The sequence below is a fragment of the Barbatula barbatula genome (assembly GCF_947034865.1).
Source record: "Barbatula barbatula genome assembly, chromosome: 11".
In the NCBI taxonomy this organism is placed as follows: Eukaryota; Metazoa; Chordata; class Actinopteri; order Cypriniformes; family Nemacheilidae; genus Barbatula; species Barbatula barbatula.
The window spans coordinates 24,197,220-24,210,892 of record NC_136774.1 but is presented as its reverse complement, the minus strand read 5'-3'; the positions used below and the strand labels follow the sequence as shown (position 1 = coordinate 24,210,892).

At 41.7% G+C, this 13,673-nt stretch overlaps 1 protein-coding gene across 2 annotated transcripts in view; it reads right to left on the bottom strand.

Moving 5' to 3' along the window:
• Positions 1-9,907, bottom strand: part of sema6a (sema domain, transmembrane domain (TM), and cytoplasmic domain, (semaphorin) 6A) — a 41,188-nt gene extending 31,281 nt beyond the window's left edge. Inside the window, exon 1 of one of the 2 annotated variants that reach the window (XM_079466975.1) lies at positions 9,660-9,907. The gene's annotated coding sequence lies outside the window, so the exon portion shown is untranslated. The remainder of the gene's footprint in view (positions 1-9,659) is intronic. The other variant, XM_079466974.1, reaches the window with a different exon arrangement.
• Positions 9,908-13,673: the final 3,766 nt, after the last annotated feature.

Genomic DNA, 13,673 nt, shown 5'->3' with positions numbered 1-13,673 from the left:
ACAAATCAAAGTACTGCTCCTTTATTTCACTCAATGGGATTAAAGACACGACATCCAACAACATCCCCATCAGCAGATACTCGTACGCACACACACAGAGAGAGAGAGTCAGAGGTTCATGGTTAAATTCTCACAGGATATGATGTCAAATTCATTGGGTTTACACTCTGTGTATTGTGTGAAATGATGTGCGTTTCTTTCTAAAACGGTCGGCGTTCCTGTTGAATTCGTTCCTCACATCCCACACGACTCCTCCACAGAAGATTCACCAGCACTCGACACTCTCATTCCTCTAAAACACTGATGGAGACGCTCTTCAGATATCCAATTCTTCTGTAAATGTTGATTCTCATGTGATTCATCAAGAAATTTGAACACAACAGAAAGGTCGTGTTGGTAAGACGGAGCCGAATGAATGTAAATGTGCTCTCTTCATTTAAACAGAAACACTGCGGTACCGTTAATGAGGATCAGATCGATAGTGTTACAGAGGTGTTCATGTCCATCAATTGAACACAAATCCTGACATCTGAAGACACAGAGCTCAGCTGTGGGAAATAAAGGAGCTCTTCACACACGGGCGGCTATGTGGGTCACAGATAGTTGTGTTGAGGCCAAACACTGGGCTGATTTGTGGTCAGTAAAGGGGCGTCTTGAGCTCTTTGTTTCGGGCCCCTCGTCTCGTCTCTCTGGGAGCCCCTCTTTCACGTCTCACCCACGTGATCTACACTGGCGCTTTTGTGCAAAACCCATTGAAAACCAGTTCTATCCAGGACCACCAATTAGCTGAACCCCATGGGGTGACAAGGTTCATATATGCTGAGCTCCCACATACATCCATGACCTCCACCTTCTCTGTAAACTCAAAGGGAAAAAACATTTCTCATCCGCAAAACACATGAAATATTGTCAGATGAGATGGAGAGAGCAGCGGCAGAACCTTTAAGATAAGAACGGGTTCTGTCAATCACATGGCACACCGTAACCAAAACACACAACATATTCTTTCCATTGTCTGCTGTAATTCATGCTGGAACCGTAACAAACACAACGGCTCCAATCCCAAATACACTTCAGTTCCTGCTACACCTTAAAGGAATACTTCACCACAAAATGAAAACTCTTGTCATCATTTGCTCGCCCTCGTGTCATTTCACCCATTCTTCAAAAGATCTCATTATGTGTTCAACAGAACAAACAAAAAACAGTAGCGTATGATGTCCCGGAATTGAAAATTGCTAACAATCTTGAGAATATCTTTTGCTGTGTTCATCGAAACAAAGTAATGTATACAGGTTAACAATCTGAGGGTGAGAAACTGATGACAGAATATTTATTTGAGGGTGAAGTATCCCTTAAACTTAATGAAATAATAGTATTAGCACAGTTAAACTCCACCGAGTGACGGATGTGAGGTGCTGTGTGTGAGATCTCCTGGAGAACTGCAGCTAACATGAAACTATGCCATCGGTTCATGAAAAACTCCATTACACACCAGAAACGCTCCTCCTGCCGTTCATCAACTTCATGACTGAAGGAAAGTGGGTTTAATAGAATTCAACGTGTGATTTGATTCTGTTTGTGTTTTTAGTTCACATGGTCTCATCGGAGTCCAGTCTGAGCTGGTTTGAACCCAGACAAGAGGAAACATTGCAGACTTGATTATCACATGACCAACACACACACACAAATATCTACAGTATTGTGTTAATAATACATAAATAACTTTTTTAAAATGATTTATATTATTATATTTGCGAGTAGCAACCACGTGACGACTGGAAGAGAAATATATATATATAGAACTTATTTAAAACATTTTGAAGTATTATATATGAACTACATGAGGATGAAACGTTTCATACGCACATCTGTCAGTACACTACATCATATAAAACATTTAAATAAACATCAGTTAATAATGAAAACTTTATTAATATCAGAAAGTGAAATATTCAATAAAAAAGCATTTGTTCCAATCCGTGGTGTATTAACCCTTACAGACCTAAACTAATCCATTTGAAACTAAACCCACCTCTGCTTTGCTTTTCAGATTGCCATTAAAAACTTCCTTTTCTATTCTTTGATGGAAAACCAACACGTTGAGATTGATCAGATGAAGAAAAATGTGCGTTCAGAAGCTGTGCCTCAAAGCGCAAATGAATAACTTTTTTCAAGCAAATGAAGAGTTTCTCAACTCACGCAACAAGCGGGTCATAGCCAGTCTTGATTCTATGTACCTGTTCATTTTACAACAAGATCCATTGCAGAACGCACAGAATAACCTGGGTTTGACTGAGCAGGCCTGGCACGAATGCCACCGTCACAGCCCTAACAGACACCAACAGGCACACACACACACACACACACACACACACACACAGACCAACAGGCACGCACAGACACACAGACACACACACAGATACACACACAGACACGCAGGCATGCACAGACACACAGACACACACACAGACACGCAGGCATGCACAGACACACAGACACACAGACACACAGACGCACACATGCACAGACACACAGACACACAGACGCAGGCATGCACAGACACACAGACACACAAACACAGACACACACACACACACACAGACGCAGGCATGCACACACACACACACACACAAACACAGACACGCACACACACACAGACACACAGACGCAGGCATGCACAGACACACACACACAGACGCATCATGCACAGACACACAAACACAGACACACACAGACGCACACAGACGCAGGCATGCACAGACACACAAACACAGACACACACACACACAGACGCAGGCATGCACAGACACACAGACACACAAACTAAGGACACACACACACAGACGCAGGCATGCACAGACACACACACACACACACACACACACACTGACACACACACACACACAGACAGACACAGACACACACAGACACACACAGGCACACACACGCAGACGCAGGCATGCACAGACACACAAACACAGACACACACACACACAGACACAGGCATGCACAGACACACAGACACACACACACAGACAGACACAGACACACACAGACACACACAGACACACACAGACACACACACGCAGACGCAGGCATGCACAGACACACAGACACACAAACACAGACACACACACAGACACACACACAAACACAGACACACACACACACACACACACACACACACAGACACACACACACACACAGACAGACACAGACACACACAGACACACACAGGCACACACACGCAGACGCAGGCATGCACAGACACACAAACACAGACACACACACACACAGACACAGGCATGCACAGACACACAGACACACACACACAGACAGACACAGACACACACAGACACACACAGACACACACACGCAGACGCAGGCATGCACAGACACACAGACACACAAACACAGACACACACACACACAGACGCAGGCATGCACAGATACACACACAGGCATGCACAGACACACAGACACACACACACACAGACAGACACAGACACAGACACACACAGACACACACAGACACACACACGCAGACGCAGGCATGCACAGACACACAGACACAGACACACACACACACACAGACGCAGGCATGCACAGACACACACACACACAGGCATGCACAGACACACAGACACACACACACAGACAGACACAGACACACAGACAGACACACACAGACAGGACAGTCCATGGGTGTAATGAGCAGTATACTCTACATTTCATGTGTTCGTGTGCATTCAGGTTTAGGTCCCTACTAACATATAAGAACCAAGTACACACACAGACACACACAGACACACACACAAAGACAGAGTTTCCTGACATCAAAAACACAACATTGTGTTTAGAATCTGATTGTGATTGGCTGTTGTTTTTGTGTGTAGTTAATGATTGTGAAGGATTGTTCTTGGCATGTGGTGCATTATAAAATGGGAAGTTCAGAATGAGTCCAACTCTTGTGATCTGTTTAACCATTAAACATCAGCGTTCAGTCAAGCGGACGAGCGACACTATAATGAAGCCTGTCATGCTCTCTCTCTCTCTCGCACGCCCTCTCATTTCTCATTTAATGAGGCTCAATTAAAGCACATTTATTTAACACACTGTCACATTCCATATGGACATCTGAACTGTAAAACCTTTCATTATGGAAACAGCTCAGAAGCAATTACTGTATGAAAACTATAATACAGTGAAATCCACACGTCTGCTCTCATTCTCAATGAACGCCTAACCGTCCTGTGATGCTGAATAACCAACAATAACTCAACACAACACAAACCTGATGATAACCAATCAGAGCTGACGTCCACCGGCACGACAGCTGACCTCACGGCGGCTAAAACTCCCTGAAATCAATCCCTGAATCAGACACCCGACAGGCCATCAGAGCCACCGCATCCGATCTTCAGAACACCAGAGCTCTTGTGATGCTCCTATAAAGAACTGCGACACGTCTTGAGTTTCCAAAGCATCCACACTCCACCGAGCCCAGCACACTGAGATATTCATAAGATGCTTTGGTGTTTTTCTTCAACCGTCTCAGTGCAAATAAACAAATGTTTCTGACTGGTTTGAGATCAGCTACAGATTTAATGATTAATGATGAAGAAGCTGATCTTATGACAAGCGGACTATTCAAATGATCCTATGCAGAAAAACGTCTTTCTCCATTTACAAAGAACTGATCCGCGTGTGCAAATATGATTGTGGAGTAACACAGAGATGAATGAAGTCATTGTGTTCTTCACATTCTGTCTGATCCGTGTGTGGTGCCATATGAAGCACTGTTTGTTTGACTTCTTTAAACACACGGACGGACCGCTCGCCCGTGAGCTGCAGGAACGGAGATCAAACACAGGTGCAGGCAAACGGACGGTCAGCTTCATATCTAGGTCGGTTGTTGCTGTGTATCTGCACGTACAGACCACCGACACAGAGAACTCCTTCTGCTGTCTATTTGGATTATAATTTAGTCTCCAGCTAGAAGATCATCTACAACACAACACAAAATGATCATCAGCACAGAAGATCAGAGGCGTTTGTGATGGAAGTGCACGCGTGTAATAGATCTGCTGTGATTTCTCTTGTGACAGACGAGGGAAATGAGGTGTGAAGTGTTTCTGACAGACAGACTCCAGTCAAACACTGAGGTCCTTGTGTTCTTCTGTTACTAGACGCACGACGCCACATGGCTGCAATTTCTTCATTACATATGGAATAAATGTACACAAAGGAGCTGTGTTGTTCAAATCCCTCCAGACCGGCACACGTTTGCACCGCATTAAAACATTTACCACAGAACCAATGTGAGTGAGCAAACAAATGAATGCAGACGTGTGGTGTTTATCCAGCAGTGAAACGCAGTCTGATGCACATTATAACCAGCAGACACATCATGCCAATATAACTTCACATTACACCACTGAAAAACTACACCAGTCCTGCGTGTAAATGAACTCATTCTGTGGTGTTTGCCTTTAAATAGCTGATAAATCTCTTTAGACCTTGACTGCTGATGCACCGGCGTGTAAATAAAGCATTTCATTCTGAGAAACACTGACTGTATATAATCTGATAAACATCCAGATTACAGCTTCTGTCTCCCTGAAAATAACCGCTGACATCAAACACCATAAATAAAAAACAAACGCATTTCTGAGCTTTAGCCTGAGTACAGAAACACAAACGTTTTTGCCGTAAAACTTTTCTGATACGACACACTACAGTGAGACAACAGTGTGCTGATGTTGTGCGTTTGTGCATTTTCAGAACAGATTTCCAGTGGATTTATTGGTCTTTCAAATCTCCTCCTTCTCATTGTCCATTTATTTAAATATTTGCGACTGTAAAGCACAATACAAAGTGAGCAGTTGACCATTTAATGGTTTCCAAGACAACATAGATCATAATGAGAAATGAGACAGGAGGGCCATCGGTCTTCAGTTTTTGCCTTTCATTTTTTCCACCTTCATTAGACCCATCTAAGAATTGATTCAACTGACTGAATTAAACAACTTGTAAGCTAAAACAGTTTTATGAAACCGGCTGATGTGTGAGAGATCCAGCAGATCACTGTGACCCACCAGTATCTCTACTGCTCTGTAATGCCCCCCAAACACACACACACACACACAGCCTGAAACTATGGCAACAGAATAAGAAAACAGCAGCCATGATTAATAGATGAGCGAGTCAGTGCCAAACGCCAGGTCTGACACACATGTTCTCTCTCTCTCTCTCTCTCTCTCTCTCACAACCATACACACACAGAGGAGCTGTGTTATAATCATAGTTTGAATAATCCATGAATTGACCTTTTTAGTTTCATTCATTCACTGATGTTATTTAAACTGTAGCTGTTCTGAGGACCATCATGAATATCATCCTACATTTTTAAATTCATTCTGTTCATTTGCTTTATTTTTACAGAAAATACTCTACACAATATCAGTGGAGTACTGGCTCCTGCTCCCCTCTCTCTAATCCTAGAACTTCTCTCTCTCTCTCTCGCTGTCATATTAATACGGGCTGTGAAATCAATTGAAAATTAATCGTAATAGTCAATATTTGCCTTCATCAATTACAAAAACTAAATAATCGAGGTAAACAACTATTGTTGCGCATTCCATTTTGCAAGGATCCTCTTTTTTCTTGTGAGAGGAAGAAATCCACAGCGCCCACCTTTCCGTTACGGTGCTTCAGCGGTACTATTTCTTTACATTTTTTTTCCAGTTAAATTCAGAGTTTAAAAGTGTTACAGCCCTTGGATCCAAAGAAGAGAGTCTCGACTGATGCGTAAGGTGTTTATTTATTTCGTTCGTCAAACCAACATGACGTTCATCCTTTTACTTCATCATCACCTTTGCACCGTGAAAACTGTATTAAAACATACATACAACAATCATTTCGCACACTTGTTCTCACGGTTACAAAGTCATTAAGTACACAAACATTTATTACACGGAAAAATAAAGCATACATATGTGCAAACAATTTTATGAATGAAACATATCATACCTCGCTGCGCTCACCAAGGAATGCAAACAATATAAGATAGTCCTTTCTTCCGTCATGAAACGGGCGTCAAGTTGTTTAAGTCCATGTATAAACAATCTCAGATAAAAATACATATAAGCTCGAACACAGCTGCGTGTCATTCACACCAGACAGCCACCGTAAAAGTTCATCTTAGCCTGTGCAAACTACGGTGCCACCAAAGGGACAAACCCCAACACCACAGGTGCACAGAACTTCCGGTCAATCACGTACAAAATATAATAATTATTTAAATAAGAATTATTTAAATAAATTACAAATATTTACCAATAACCCAACACTTTAAAATTCTAAAGTGGTCCTTTACAAAAAGCAAAGGTTCTTTTTTTTCTATGTTTGTTTTAAAGGTTAATAAACAATCGTGTTTAATAATTGGGATCTCAATATTGGCCAAAATAATCGCAATTATGATTTGTGTCATAATCAATCGGCCCTAAATAAATAAATAACTAAACAACGTTTTTATATTGTAGATCTATTTCTCTAAATTTGTTGTCATGTAACTGCTGTTATTTTGGTTTCAATATGCCATTTATGCATCCACACAATACCTCACAAAATCATCATTAAATATTATAAGGAACACCACTGAATATCATCCTGAACACCAAACTGACTGAAGACTTTTTGATTTCTTGTTTAAAAACCTAAAAACAGATTTCTATTTTCTTTCAGAGATGCTCATATACAGCTTCAAAGACACAAGACATAAATGTTCCCATTTCATCGTGACACCCCCCCCATTCATGCTCATAAATAAAACATGATGATGTGAATCATACATGAGATATATTGACAGCATTTCTGCGTCTCTGATTTAAGCTGCGCCCCTTTAACATAATTGAGTGCAATCCATTGACTGTCATCAATAATTCAGCTTGAGTGAATCTGCCTCCGTCTATGACTGATAAAATTCTAATATACGACTACACGATTGTCACTCGCTGGTGCGACAAACAGCCATCAGTCACGCTCAATGGATCTCTCATTGCCTTTGTGCTGGAGTGCACATTAAATTCCCCTCATTACCAACTAAATAAGCTGGACAGCTCAAAGCATTTTCTCTTGCCTATGAAACCCACTGAAATTATATATTTATAGAAGTCTAACAAAAATGCCTTTCTAGGAATTTATCGCGATGTACGATGAATAGAATACACACATAATTCCTTGCTGTTGGGTTTGAAATTGAACTTCGATTAGTCATGACTGGCCTCAGAGAGTTCACACATAAACATAAATGGAGTGCTTGCTTTTGAACAAAAGGGTTAGTAGTTGTGGATTTAATGATGTTGCTTCACTTTTTCTTTCCCTCAGGCATAAATAATGTCACAGAGACTAGGAGAAAATGACATGGTAGATTCCACACGATACTTGATGAGAAGACAGAAGAGCAGGTCTTTACCGTCACACCTGAGACAGCGAGCGCAGCAAGATACAGATACACACACACCCTTTCAAACAAAACCCCTGAAATCCAGCATCAGCAACACAAAGCCGTGTGAATATAAAGCACAGATAGCTGTGGAATCTTGGCACGGTCGGCCGTGTGGCCGTCTGCCATATCACAGGGAGAAAAACACACAAACAACAGCAGACAATGAGATTAACAAACACTAGTTTATCCTGAGACATCATATCAAAGCAATGACTGCTGAGAGTCCCCGTGTGTCCGTTTGCTTTGACCCACCCTGACCACAGCCAGCAAACACATGCTCACAAGACGCTCGCACACACATGAAGAAATCTGTGCCGTTCTATTCATCTGTGAGTAATGTGGTAGAAACAGCGCGAAGGCTGGCACAGACACACCCTACCCAACCCTCAGGGGTCAGAGGAGAGCTGACCACCCACCTCCGGCACAACCTCACACGTCACATTTCACTGACACCCCTCCAATGAGTTGAACACAAATAATGTGGAGAAAAATACCACAAGACCGGTAACAGCATCTTACAAACACTGAACATCCATTCACAACAGCCCACATTTACACAGAGACTGAGAGAGAGATTTAAAAAAGAACCACAAATTAAGAAGCAAGATCGATATCAAAACGAAGGAATAGACTTCAGATTTTAACATTTCTGTGTGAAAGCGTCATAAACTACAAATCAACCAGAACAGAATCTATGTCACATCTTTTCTCAACCGATAACAACAACACGCGCGGTTATATTTAAGCACTGCACCATTTGATTCCAGATCGCATAAACAAACAAACAAGAACATTTCATTGAATTTACTGTAAATAAGCGATTTAAACTCCATGACGATCAGATCCATTACACCTGACACACATCACGTCAGTTATTTACACTTATTCATTCACAGATGATAAATCACTATAATGTTTGTGTGATGATGAAACAAACGGCTGTAGAAGTTTAGCGGAGTGACGTCATGAAGCGTCGCGCGTGTAATCGGCTACAAAGTAACACGCGAGAATGTAACAATAACATGACAAACACAATAAGCGTGTTGATGACTTCATTCATACATCAGACTGAGAGCGCGTGATTATTATTTCTGCATATGAAAGTAAAGTTTAAAGCGAGGCACACCTCTATTCTCAATATACATACCGTGTTTGACACCTTCTTCACATCGATGTATCCATCCGATCACATCCGATCACTCAATCCGAACGATATGGATTTAAACAATAAAGCGAACAATGAGCGTTTCATTCAGCGTCGCGAACACACACACACGAGCGGCTGCTCATCCTATTATAGATGAAGCTTTACTGAGCTCAGCTCGCAGCTGTCACACACACACACACACACACACTCTCGAGCGCGCCCGCGCGGACACACGCGAGAGCGCGCAGGGAGGAGCCACAGATCTCAGCAAGCTTTTGTTCATCACAGAGATCGAGATGCTGTTTAATTCACCATCACACCTGTGTGTGTGTGTGTGTGTTTACCGTACAATTAATTCAACAAAAGCCACGTGGAGTTACTTACTCTTACATCATGAATCAGTCCTGGGTCTGTTACAGCTTAAACTCAACACACACACATTTATGCCGATGACACTCTATTTTCCATTAAAATCAGGGACAGATTCAGTGTCCTCTTTGCAAGCTTGTTTAGAGGATATATAAGATTTGGATGGACAATAATTCCTTTAAATCCGAAAAAGACCCCTCACACCTTCTAAATAATCCAAGTTCTACCCTGGGCCCCCTTCAAGAAAACATTTGTGATAAAGTAAAGAAGGGTGGGAGTTACCCTTAACCCTGAGTTAATATTTGACCATTCTGTAGTTAGAGACAGTTTTCTGCAGCTTAGAGGACTTGATTTGGAGACCATTATTCATGCTTTCATCTCAACCAGGTTGAACTAATGTAACGCTCTATACGCTGAATAATTCTCGCGCTTACAACTGTACAGAATACCACAACTCGATTTTTGACAGGGACAAAACATATCACACCTGTGTCAGCATCACTTCATTGGTTACCTGTTCAATTCAGAGTTAAAAAAGACTTTAAATCTTCTCTTAAAACATTTATTTTTAGGCATATGCTTCATTTGATAATATTTAGAATTTTGTTTTATTTTGCATGATGTTTTGTTTTAATTGTATTACTTTTTGTTCTGTTTTCTTTCCATATATTTTATTAGTATTTTAATTTTGTATTGCATGAGGATGTTTTGTCTTGTATGTTGTGCAGCACTTTGGTCAGCATTTATGTTGTTTTCAAGGGCTATATAAATGAACTTGACCTTGACACACACACACACACACACACACACGAGCGGGCTGACATATTTATTTTATATAGCTTTCCAACTGTATGTTTTCTGTTTTGTTGTATTGATACTTTGGCAAAAGTGTGTGTGAGATAGAGAGAGAGAGAGGGATCTCTGGGTGTCACTGTCTTTGTCTGTGAGAAACAGCAGGTTGGTGGTCCCGTCATCACAGTGTGACCCACAAAACAGGACCTCCTACAACTCATCAACATAAACGTTAATGTGTTAAACTCACAGTTTTGACAAATGAAAGAAACGTCTGAATGAGGTCACAGTCATCAGGTCACACAGGGACTGTATTATAATGATGTGTTTATCCACTACAGCCATCTGTGTTACTGTTCTGCATTATTACACTGTCAATCATTCCTTCGTGTGTCCACATACATCAGTACAGGCCCGAAACAGAAATAACAGGGTGCAGCGCTGCATACATAATAACAGTTCATTTCAAAAACACAGAGCACAGAAACCTTCCTTTAGAACATTGAGCTTTAATTTGATGTGATAAAACGCTTGGCTTGTTTTTTTTTCTTTTGCAGCCATTTTATCAGCTCAATGAACAGAAGCAGAATTATTGCACTGGTCTAGATGACTCTGTTTAGACACAATCACTGGCCATATCCACTTCTTTGACGAACGAGGCACACCTCTCCAGTCGGACAGAAGCGAGTCAAACTGTGAATATGTGAAAGGTTGAGGGCATCTTTGGGGAGTAGCCGGTTCATACCACAGTGTGTCTTGTGAAATAATGAGAGATGATGAGAAAGCGAAGGCTTCAGAATATTCTGTGAGATCGTCTCTGAAAGGTTAGATGTAGGTAAACCTGCTGGTATGGTGACAAGCACTCACAGTTCCTGCTGAATAAATAATCCTCCAGCGTTGGCACACCATAGTGCTTATCAATATTTCAGCCCGTGCATCACACTTACTTACTGGCTATGCATGCGTACAGCGCGCGAGAGCTCGACGTTATCAGACTATTCAGAGCTCACATCTCTTATTCATCAGGTCCTCCTGCTAGAAAGACAATTGTGGTTTTCAGGTCACTGTATGACACTCATCAGACCGTGTCAGTCTCTCACGTAACACACAATCACACACCGAGTGAAGTTGTGTTAGCTGACCTGCTGCGTGTTTCTCCAACAAACAGGTGCTCTTCATAAAACACACACAAATGAAAGCAGGGAACAAAACACAGCTTAAAGGTACAGTTCATCCCAAAATCTAAATTCACCCTTGTGTATGTGACATACAGTAAGAAAAGGTTTCGTCTCAGTGGTTTTAAACTCATACAGGTTTGAAATGACATCGGGGAGTTATTTTCACTTTTCTGTGAGGAATTACGATGTGCTGAGTGAATGGAGCAGGAGCTCATGTGTGTCTGTCTCTCTCGTGTTAAAGAGTGTAAATATATTCACTTCTCCTCATTAAATCGGCTGTGCACACCAGCGACTGGAGACCCGGTGCTCACAGATGGAATGTGTGAAAAAAGATTCATGGAAGAATTCACCTTCTGAGAAGGCATTTTCACAAACACGCCGAATAAATGTTGATTTATTAAATGCACAGAAGGCGTTTTGCCACAACAGAAGAGCGGACGGTCACCAGTGACCCCTTCACCTGTGTCCTGATGATGATGCCGCTGGAACGGCGCTCAGGAAAAGGGTGCAGTTAAAGGAAGGGACATCCGGACGCTCCCTCTCTTTCCTTCCAGGCCTCCGTTTCCCACAGCTTCGGAGGACGACCCGTCCAGCTCCTCATCTCCAGAAGAATTCTGTGAGATATCAGAACGAAAACAAAGACGGGAGAAGAAAAGAGCGCATGAGATGAAGGCCTGTGACACAGCGTGATCTGGTGCTCGGCCAACAACACGCTGAGACGCGTCAGAGATTCAGCACACAAACCTTCAGAGATCTGCACATGCTGAAGGATGCAGATGGCGTGTTAGCTCACCACACGCTAGCCGCTGCTGTTTCTCCTCCTCTGAATATGATTTATGTGTCCTTCAGTATCATTGTGGTTTGGTAGAGAACATGTAAATTATGCTGAGATTCTGCGGCGAAGCAACATGGAAATGATTTTCTCACCAAACATCAGACAGATTTCACTCAGAGCTGTCCTTCGGGAGAACCACAGACTTCAATCGTGAGAAAAGAAACAGTTTAACATCAAGAGAAAACCTGTTGCTAATCACATCTCTTGAGGTAAAGCTATTTTGAATAGGTCATGAATCCAAAATGATTTTCATATCTAAATGTTTGTGAAGTCACACAAAGGTTGAGAGCTTCAATACTGCCCCCTGCTGACTGAAAACATCAAGACACGTTAGACTCACTGATAGTCTCTTTCAGAAGGATGAATTGAGATGATCTTCAACACTTCAGACGTCATCACAGTTCTGTACTGTTATTGTAGCTTAAAGGAGCAGTTCACCTTCAAAATGAAAATCTGTCATTATTAACCGATTCAAACCTGTTGGTAAATAGATCAATATTGGACATTTTACAGCACAGCCCCTTGTTCACTTAACAACATTCTTCAAAATATCTTCCTCTCTGTTCTGCCGCTGTCATTTCAAGAACTTCTCAAGTCATGTCCCAGATGGTCATAATAAATGTTAATAATGTAGAATGAATGAAAACAACAGGCCGCTGTATATGAGCGTTATTAAAGATGTTTAATGGCTCTGTGACCTACTTCAGCTGAACATGTCAGAGTAAAAACATCTGATTCTCAAGGACACGCTGGACTGTATTATTCATGAGAATCCTGTCGCTCTCCTTTAAACCTCTTCAATGCGCTTGAAATGTCCTTCATTCACACTCATGACCGCAC